This window comes from Pseudophryne corroboree, chromosome 7 (genome assembly GCF_028390025.1).
Source record: "Pseudophryne corroboree isolate aPseCor3 chromosome 7, aPseCor3.hap2, whole genome shotgun sequence".
In the NCBI taxonomy this organism is placed as follows: Eukaryota; Metazoa; Chordata; class Amphibia; order Anura; family Myobatrachidae; genus Pseudophryne; species Pseudophryne corroboree.
Genome location: NC_086450.1, coordinates 74,421,311 through 74,432,365, shown reverse-complemented (window position 1 = coordinate 74,432,365; position 11,055 = coordinate 74,421,311). Strand labels below are relative to the sequence as shown.

General features: G+C 46.4%; 1 pseudogene; it reads left to right on the top strand.

Moving 5' to 3' along the window:
- The first annotated feature begins 6,534 nt into the window (after positions 1 to 6,534).
- On the top strand, positions 6,535 to 6,637 carry LOC134946904 (U5 spliceosomal RNA; annotated as a pseudogene).
- Positions 6,638 to 11,055: the final 4,418 nt, after the last annotated feature.

Here is an 11,055-nt window from a genome sequence, read left to right as displayed (position 1 = left end):
ATGTTAAGGGCCCTACACACTATGCGATCCGCCGCCGAGCTGCCCGATGTCTGAAACGGCTGACGGGCGACCCGGCGGCGGGGGGGCAGTGACTGGGGGAGTGAAGTTTCTTCACTCCCCCCGGCTCCATAGCAGTACATGCAAATATGGACGAGATCATCCATATTGGCGTGCATGCATAAGTGACAGGTCACCAACGATGAACGGTTCATCGCTGGTGCCTCCACACTGAAAGATATGAACGGTATCTCGTTCATTAATGAACGAGATCGTTCATATCTTTCAGTAATACCGCCCAGTGTGTAGGGCCTATTACCTTGATGGTGACTGGTTGCTATGGGTAATTTCACTATTTTCAGCACTTGATACATCAGCCCCAGACGATGTAGTTATGTGACCGGCGGTCAGATGACAGCCGGTCACAATACCGACGCCTGTATCCTGACCTCACATAATCCTGACAGTCTGCATGTCGACTAGCAGGGACTATTCCCACTCACGGGTGTCCACGAGAGAATAGAACCTGTGGCGAGCGCAGCGAGCAAACAAGGGGCTTCGCTGCACTAACACCCCCCCCCCCCCCCCCCCCCCCGTGTGTGCCCCCCCCCCCCCCCCCCCCCAACGGCATACTCAACCCCGGGATCTCGGCGTCGGTCACTCATACCCAACCCAGTCTCAGTGTTTTTGTCTTCTTTTGTCATGTGAAATTTATTTGAAACCAGCATCTGTATGTAGCCCCTTGTTATCAACATAGGAATTAGTGATCCCTTTACTTGCTTGGATGCATCTATAAATGCAATGGAGTCAGAGCAGACAGAAGGGTCCGCAGCACGCATGTGAGTAATGCACAACTATAGCATGAGGGCAGCAGGTCCGGGGGTATAAAACCTGGTCCTTAAAAGGTTCGATCGACACATACCTGGAGCTTAATAAACTTGTCACAGCACTCATTGTACTGTATGTGTAACTCCCATGTGTACAGACTTTTGTTCTACTCTACAAGTAGAGAGATACTGTATGGCCTGATTCATGTTTGTAAGTAAAGCAATAAAAGCAAGTAACTGTGCCTGGAACAAACCATGTTGCCAAGCAATGGGAGAAAAAAAAATATTTCTCTTACGTCCTACAGGATGCTGGGGACTCCAAAAGGACCATGGGGCACAGACGGGATCCGCAGGAGCCTGGGCACACCGAAAAGACTTAATCTGGGTGTGAACTGGCTCCTCCCTCCACGCCCCCCCAGTTAGACTTTGTGCCCAGGACTGACTGGACTCTCGCAGGGGAGCTCTCCTGAGTTTCTCTGGAAAAGACTTTGTTAGGTTTTTTATTTTCAGGGAGACCTGTTGGCTTACAGGCTCCCTGCAGCGTGGGAGTGAAGGGAGAGAAGCAGAGCTACTTCTTCTTAGTTAAGGGCTCTGCTTCTCGGCTACTGGACACCATTCGCTCCAGAGGGTTCGATCACTTGGTGCGCCTAACTGCTTGTTCCCGGAGCCACGCTGTCACCCCCTCACAGAAGCCAGAAGAAAGAAGTCGGGTGAGTATGAGAAGATCAGAAGACTTCAGGACGGCAGAAGACTTCAGTAACGGAAGGTACAGCACAGCGGTAACGCTGTGCTCCATGCTCCCACACACATCACCAACGGTAGTTACAGGGTGTAGGGCACTGGGGGGGGCGCCCTGGGCGGAATGTTACTGAAGTCGGGGACCGGCAGAAGGCTTTCGGTGCCTCGGCACCGTTTCTTAAACCCCCGCCGGCATCTTATTCATTTTAAAATTTTGCGGGCCAAAGTGCGCCGGGAAGGGGGCGGAGCTTCGTCCCGCGGCTCACAGGCGCCATCTTCTCCTTCAACACGCGGCTGAAGGAGACGCTGCCTGGACCTCCACATTCCTCTCACATGTAACGGGGAGATATTCAGATGGGGGGGGAGGCGCAGTGTGGTGCTTCTTATTATAACTTAAGCAGCGCTGGGTACATATATCTTTTGTCGGGATATATGGGCGCTGGGGTGTGAGCTGGCATACTCCCTCTGTGTCCTCTATCTGGGCTTCATTGTGGGCCTGTCCCCTAGCTGGGACGTTCTGTGTGTATCTGTGTCGGTACTACGTGTCGGTATGTCTGAGGCTGAATGTTATTCACCAGAGGTGGTTATTGGGGGAGCGGATGCAGGGCTAGATTTGGGACTGTCGACGCAGCTGACACCTGATTTACTCGCATTGCTCAGTACGATAAATTCGAATGTAGCTTCTTTATGAAAGAGGTAAAAACAATTCAGCGCTAGTAACTAGTTAGATATATGTATTAAGAAATTTATTTAGAACATAAACCATCAATTTCATGCACATTAGCATATAATTACTGTTGCAACAGATAAAAATTGATAAAAATACCAAATTAAAAATAGGGCAAAAGTCAACACTGCTGAGTTTTATGAAAATTTCTTGAAATGCTGGGTATATTGCAAGAAGCCTTATCCTTGGGAATTTTTTGTACGGTATTACCAGTTCACTGTAATGAGTCCTCCAATAGGTTAGCACTCCTTGAAAATGGAGATCCTCTCACTGGTTTGCTTGTCCCGTGCTGGTACTGGTAAGGGGAATGAACCGTAGCAAGGTCCTGGTGTTACCTTCCCAGAAATTGTCCCAATCAGACCTGGATCCTTGGGTCCTAGAGATTGTGTCTCAGGGATACAAGCTGGAGTTTCGGGAGATACCCCCTCACCGGTTCTTCATTTCGGCGTTACCAGTAGCTCTTCCGGACAGGGAGGTGGTGCTGGCAGCGATACAAAAATTGTGTCTACAGAAGGTCATTGTTCCTGTTCCCTCGTCCCAACGGGGGTAGGGGTTCTACTCGAGCCTCTTTGTTGTGCCGAAACCGGACGGTTCGGTCAGACCAATTCTAAATCTAAAATCCCTCAATCCATACTTGAAAGTTTTCAAGTTCAAGATGGAATCTCTTCGAGCGGTAATTGCCAGCCTGGAAGGGGGGGATTTTATGGCGTCAGTCGACATAAAGGATGCCTACTTACATGTCCCGATATGTCCTTCACATCAGGCCTTCCTCAGGTTTGCGATACAGGATTCTCATTACCAATTTCAGACGTTTCCGTTTGGGCTTTCCACGGCTCCGAGGATTTTCACCAAAGTCATTGCGGAAATGATGGTTCTCCTTCGCAAACAAGGGGTTACAATTATCCCGTACTTGGACGATCTCCTGATAAAGGCAAGGTCCAAGGAACGGTTGCTGAGAAGTGTCAATTTGTCACTGTCAGTTCTGCGACAGCACGGTTGGGTACTCCATTTGCCAAAATCTCAGTTGATTCCGACCACTTGGCTGCCTTTTCTGGGCATGATTCTGGACATGTATTTACAGAAAGTATTTCTTCCAGAAGAAAAAGCTCTGGAACTGCAGACGATGGTCAGGGAACTTCTGAGCCCGACGAGTGTGTCGACCCATCACTGTACTCGGGTTCTGGGGAAAATGGTTGCGATGTACGAAGCCATTCCATTTAGCAGGTATGCCCGGGTGTTTCAGTGGGACTTGCTGAGCAAATGGTCCGGGTCTCACCTGCACATGCACCATGAGATAAGTCTATCTCTCAGATCCAGAATTTCTCTCCTGTGGTGGCTACAAAGTCCTCACCTCCTAGGGGGACGCAGGTTCGGTATCCAGGATTGGGTACTTCTGACAACAGATGCAAGTCTCCGGGGCTGGGGCGCAGTCACCCAAGGAAGGAACTTCCAGGGGAAATGAGGACTCGTCAACAATTTCTGCCGAAGGTGGTTTCTTCATTTCACATTAACCAACCTATTGTGGTCCCGGTGGCTACGGAGGCTGTGGCGATTCCAAAATCTCTGGATGTTGTAAGAGCGTTGAAGATCTACGTCACTAGGACAGCTGTTGCCAGAAAAACTGAGGCGTTTTTTGTCTTGTATGCTTCCAACAAAATTGGTCATCCTGCTTCAAAACAGACTATTGCACGCTGGATTTGTAGTACGATTCAGCAGGCTCATTCTTTGGCTGGACTACCGGTGCCGAAGTCAGTAAAAGCCCATTCTACCAGAAAAGTGGGTTCATCTTGGGCGGCTGCTCGAGGCGTCTGGGCGTTACAGCTTTGGTCGGGTTCAAACACTTTTGCTAAGTTCTATAAGTTTGATACCCTGGCTGAGGAGGACCTTGTGTTTGCTCATTCGGTGCTGCAGACTCATCTGCACTCTCCCGCCCGTTTGGGAGCTTTGTTATAAACCCCATGGTCCTTTTGGAGTCCCTAGCATCCTCTAGGACGTAAGAGATAATAGGATTTTGGTACTTACCGATAAATCCTTTTCTCCTAGTCCGTATAGGATGCTGGGCGCCCATCCCAGTGCAGACTGTTACTTGCAGTGTTTTCTTGCTAGTTAAATTAGTTTATACACGGGTTGTGTATTTCTTGTTTCAGCTTGTTGCTGTTGTTAATTCATACTGTTATCTGGTTTTAATGTTACTCTGGTTGTACGGTATGTTTGTGGTGTGGGCTGGTATGTTGGTAGCCCTTAGTTTAAACAAAAATCTTTCCTCGAAATGTCTGTCTCTCCTGGGCACGGTTCCTATGACTGGGGACTGGGGGGGGGGGGCGTGGAGGGAGGAGCCAGTTCACACCCAGATTAAGTCTTTTCAGTGTGCCCAGGCTACTGCGGATCCCGTCTGTGCCCCATGGTCCTTTTGGAGTCGCCAGCATCCTCTACGGACTAGGAGAAAAGGATTTATCGGTAAGTACAAAAATCCTATTTTCTATTGTTTCTGTGCAGAGTAAATACTGTCTCCTTTTGCATGTATCCCAAAAATGTCAGGTTTATTTTTACGCTGCAATTTATTTCAGTTTGAACACACCCCACCCATATCTATCTCTCTCTGCACAGGTTACATCTGCCCCACCTCCAGTGCAACATGGTTTTGCCCAGGTGCTTGCTTATTTGCTTTACTGACAAACTTTAATCAGTCCCATAGTACGAAGTGCTGAAGGTGTCCCCAAATCCTCATACCCCTATATCTCCTATTGTCCCACATAGGGCTAGGGGATTGTCTTTATCCCTAGGTTTTTCTGTATTTTCTTAGCGGTATTCTTACCAAGGTCCTAAAGCAGAGGTTCTCAAATCTTCAAACTAGAAGGGAATGGCCTCTAGTCCCTAACTCTCTCCGGCAATAAGGCTCTTTTGGAGGGTAAGTGCCATACAAATGTAAAGAAAACTAATGTGCAATGTAATAAAAGTGTTTTTTTTTTTTTTTTTTTAATTCTAAAGCCCAAGGTGAAATGGTGCTGGGAAATGGGTTTTCTTTATCATCCACTAGGGGTCACTGGAGTACTCTTGGGATATGGACGGGCGTAGCCGAACAAAGGCACTGAATATTTAAATTTAGGACTCTCCCCCCTCCATATCCCCGAGTACCTCAGTGTACGACCTCAGTGTTTTTTCGGTGCTCACAGCACGAACATCGGCTTGTGGGATTCCCACACTTGGATGGAAGATTTATTAATTTTTCATTTTGATTTTAATCAGGAAGGTAGGCTGGGGAAACGGGGCGGTCAGCGCAGGCTGCCGCCCCGCTATGTAGGGGTTAACACTCATACTGAGCTCCGTCCGGCTGGACAGCAGGGGGAGCTCAGACGCGCTATGCCCAGCCGCTACGCAGGCTCTCACAGAGACGGTGAGCGCTCCGTTCGGCCGCAGCTTCGTCCGGCCGCACAGCACGTGGCTGCTCTCCCCACTCAGACACAGCAGAGAAGGGGGGAAGCCATACTTATCAGCCGCTCCGTCCGGCCGTGCGTGTTTCCCAGCGGTGGAAAGCGACACCGCTGCTCTCCCCACTCAGGCGCCCTCCCAACGGCCAGAGGTGATGATCTCTTCTCAAAGGCTGTCGGCCGCCGCAGCTCTCTCAGTCTCAGTACAGAGACGGTGGGGGGAAGAGACCCGGTGGAAGCTGCCAGGTTAAATATATGTATAAGATATTTATAAGGATGTCCTGACAGTAATGGTCTATTAAATCTATATTACTGTCTGTGATGTGGCAGTATAATAGGTTTTTGAGCCTATATATATTAATGGCTGTTATTAACATTGTAAGAGGCTATTGAGCCTATATTGATGCTGTATAAATATATTAATGTCTGGAATATATATATATATATTTATTCATAGAGCATGTGTTGTACCCGGCCTGTGATTATACTGTATGATAGGCTAGATTAACACGGTAACATTTGTAATTTGTTCTGTGATTATCACGGTCAGCATGGCAAAGGGGCCATTTTAACCATGCTTCCTGTTGTTTTCCAGTTTGTAATTCTGGAACATTCCTGCCCTACATCTCTAAGCCACCAGAGGCGCAGGGGTGTTAGTGGGAATTTTTGGTCAGCATAAGTTAGCCATGTAAACTGTATTTCTACATAATTGTAGAACATTCCTGCCCTACATCTCTAAGCCACCAGAGGCGCAGGGGTGTTAGTAGGAATTTGGTTCGGGTTTCATATGCCATGTGAGCTGCTTTTCACATAAAGATTACTCTGGTTTCTCTTCACAGCGAATAAATCTTTTGTTTTTTACTAAAGATTTCCGTAGAGAGAAACAACCATGAGTTTAATATTAATATGCTGTTCAGCAATAAAATATATATATATGACATGATAACGTCATAAGGCGTGCAATGGCTGTCCGTTGCCTATTGTGGTGTCTGTCTGCATAGCGAGTAAGGCTCTAGCGCAGACTAAAAATAATTTTCAAGTCCTATTTTAAGCATTGGCAATTCAAATAAACATCGGAGTCTCGGAAGTTATTCCGCCAGCTCTAACAAAAGACAGTCTTTCCAAAGGGCCAATTTCCCTTTGGGTACCACAGTGTTTATTTAACTGGTCTTATAATTTAATGCACGATTCTATGTCAAATCTCACACCGATAACTACGAGTGAGAAGGGTACATTAGACCAGCACTCAGATAGTGCAGGGTTGTTGCCAACATACATTGCTAAATTACAGTGAGTCAATGTCTCCATTGTTACACTTAGTAGACTTTGACCACTATTTAATCGTTTCCAAGATGACGCCATCCGCCATTGGTAAATGCGTCTGTGTCAAACATTATAAAGACCCAAGAAACATTTGGGTCACTAGACTATGTATGGAAACAATGACATTACTGTTAAAAGAAGCTGCAGAGTATATCTGTAAAGCTGCTTCTAACGACGGTACTTCGATTCTCACTTTTCATCGTCGCTAGTTCAGCACGACAAGGCCACAGCTTGTTGGTCCTAAATTTGATATTCAGCCATTACCGCATCCAGTATCAAAACGGAATACTTGTGCCGGCGTTTAATCCCTTTAGACTTCAGTTTTTCAAGGCGGTGGTACAAAACACTCACGCCTTGTAACGACAGGACGCTACGGTCAGCAAGCCAGTAGTTTGATGACCTCTTTTCCAATTGTGGAAGCGCGTCTTTACATGTTACTTTTGCGGGGTTTCCAGACTTCAACTCATGGAGGTCTCAGCTAGTTACAGATTAAAGGACATGACTGCCTCAGTCGAACGGTTTGGCAGGTAGCCATTTAGTCTCTGCTGGGTTTCAGCTGTCTTTATAATACAGGCAGTAGTACAACAACAGAGTCACGGTTGCTTATTCCCCTCTGTTTGGGGTAACAAAACCATACAGCTCCGTCGCAGTTTCAATCAGCAAGTCACTTACTGCAGTTTGAAAATGGATTTGCTGCGGTTAGTATTGGCATATTGGAGCCACAAAATTGAATACTTGCACTTGATCTTCACAATACGTATATACCCATTCCGGTTTGTTCATCACAGGTTTTAGCGTTTGCAAATCGCCACAACCATTAACCATTTCAGGTCTACCGTTTCTTAGACTCTGGTATATACCAAAGTGATGTTGGAAGATGATAGTTCATCTCACATAAAACCTCTGTCGCAACAGAGTTTCTCTATCTTAGACGATCTGCTCATAAGAACTCTGTCTCAACAAAGTTCCTCTAACTTGCGCTACTAATGTATACTGCGGTGGCAGATCACGTTCAAAATATAATTCCGTCTAAACGATGTCAATTCCTAGGTAAGATTATAAATACGGTAAATCAAAGATATTTACCTACTACACCAGCAAGAACAAATGTACATCTAGTAATTAGTGCAAATCACGCACACTAACGGTACATTGGTGTATTCACCTGTTAAGAAGCGATTTAGTTCGCCGCCTTCACTCGCGGTTCCCACAGAGGGGCGAGGGTGTATAATACTCTGGACGAGAGTCGCAGAGGTCAGAAGTTGTAGTTTAAAAAAGATCAGCGACAAAGGTTCTAAAAGGATCACGACAGATTGCTGTCGATAAATGTCCTGGAACTCCGTGCATTTTACAATGCACTACATGCTTCGCTTTCAGTCTGACCAGGGGCAGTCAGACAACGCAACGGCAGTTGCATACACAAAAAAGCCGCATGGCAATGCGCCAGGTAACTCGAATCCTCAATGACTCAGAACACCATTATGTGAAAATATCAAGGGATCATTCCGTGAGTGGACATCTGTTAGACAGATGATCTCACCAGTCAGGATTTGGATCCTGAAAACTGGACATGAAATCCAGAGGTGTTTCATATGTGAGTCCACAGAAGGGGGTTACCCTCAGGTATACATGATGGCATCTCGCCACAATTACAAAAGCTCAGTATGTGTACAAAACAACAGATCACAAGGGCAGTGGCGGTGGAGTCTCTCACATTCATGTGGTCATTCAGCATCGTGTATCTGGCTCCACCATTTTCCGCTGCTCTATCCGTTGCCAAAACGGATCATAAGACAGTTCGTCACAGTCATACTGGTGGTATCTCATGGGTTTCGAAGAAGTTGCTTCTCGAATTTCCAAGGAATACTTGCACACGATCTTGGCCCGCTCATAATACGTCCAACCTGTTACATCAGGGAACGTTTTTTTTGCCCATACTTACCTATGTACCTATTACCTACGTACCGCAGCTGCGGTTGATGGGGTGAGGGTTCAGACCGCCCTCTTAAGAAATAGAGCATTACAGTATCGGTTATACCAACCATGTTACGAGCTAGTAGGCCGCTTAAGGCAGCTCATTATTACAAAAATTTGTGTGCTTACATAAGTCGTAAACCTCGGAAGTTTCCGACATCATCCTTCAAGTTACCGTGGGGTGGGATGGAAAACTGCGTTTACCTGCACGGAGGGTGCAGGTATCTGTGCAGTAAACTTATCTTCAAAGACGTTTGTCTTTATTGCGTCTGTACACACCGTTATACAAGGTGTCACCAAAGTTCAGACTCTATTTATCCCACCTACAGCGCCAGGTAACTTGAGGTTGGCTTCACATTTCTTACAGTTTGCATATTTGAACCCTTACAACAAATGGGGATTAAGTTTCTTACTTTGGAAAACATTGTTCTTCTAGCCTTGGCTTCGGCAAGGGTTTTGTTTTCATATTTGGGTGCCTTGTATTCCAAGCCACCGTATTTGAGTTTTCTCATGACAAAGCAGATTTTCGGAAGAAATCCGCTTTCGTATTCTTCACATCAATATACCAATAGTGGTTTCTGTGTGGACAGCACATTCTAGAATTCTGAATGTGGTACACGCGTTACGCGTTATATATGTTCCGAACGTCTACAGTACGTGATATGAATACGTTGTTTGTTCTTTATGATGCTGCCAACTGGGGTTAGCCAGTTTCTCAGCAGACATTATCCAGTTGGATAATAATGACTACAAGTCAGGCTTACTTTAAGACTAAGTTACAACCGCCTACGTCAGTAATAGCTCATTCCACAGGTTCTGTGGGAATGTCAGACCCAGCGGGTCGTGGAGCGTCTACAACGCGGCTACATAGCCTTCAGTGCACCACGTTTGTGCACGGTTACACGTTATGAATGGTGGCGGCATCAGCATCTAGCTTTGGCTGCCTACTGTTACAAGTATCAAACAGCTCTCCCGCCCACGAGGGAAGCTTTGGTACGTCCCAAGAGTACTCCAGTGACCCCTAGTGGATGATAAAGAAAATAGGATTTTGGTACTTACCAGGTAAATCCTTTTCTTTGAATCCATAGGGGGCACTGGACGCCCACCCAGAGCAGTTTTACCTGGGTTGTTTTAAGCTCAAGGGAGCTTAGTGAACACGTTTTACTTGGGTGGTATTAAGCTCAAAGGAGCTTATGGTAACACATTTTCACCGATTGGTTCAAATTATAAAGTTCTATCGGTTATGGTGTCAACTGTTTAGTTGACAGTAAAGTCATGGGTCAACTTTGTTGTTGTCCGTTATGTTATAGGTATTCTCCATTGTCAACCTCTCTATATAGTTCCTGTTCGCTCAGTAAAAAACACTGAGGTCGTACACTGAGGTACTCGGGGATATGGAGGGGGGAGAGTCCTAAATTTAAATATTCAGTGCCTTTGTTCGGCTACGCCCGTCCATATCCCAAGAGTACTCCAGTGCCCCCTATGGATTCAAAGAAAAGGATTTACCTGGTAAGTACCAAAATCCTATTTTCAACCTACCTCAAAAGGAAGAACCCCTTTATTCTCTGACCCTCTCCTTCTGTAAATAACTTACACAGAGATGTTCTTTCCATGTAAAACTGATCATGACTGTAATAGTTAAGCAAATGTGTGAAGGGTAATTTCTTACATGAAAAAAAAGAGGTTTTGGATAGTGGGTCACTTCTTACATGGAAAAAAAAGAGGTTTGGGATAGTGATAAGCGGGTTCGGCTTCGCGGAAACCGAACCCCCCCAAACTTCACCTTGTTTACACGGGTCCGAGGCAGGTTCGAACCTTCCCGCCTTGCTCTGCTAACCCGAGCGCGCCCGAACGTCATCCCGCTGTCGGATTCTCGCGAGATTCGGATTCTATATAAGCAGCCGCGCGTCGCCGCCATTTTCACACGTGCATTGGAGATGATAGGGAGAGGACGTGGCTGGCGTCCTCTCCGTTTATTTCTTGTAGAAGAGACAGTTGATTGCTTGTTTATTACTAATTGTGGGGAGGATTGGGGAGCAGC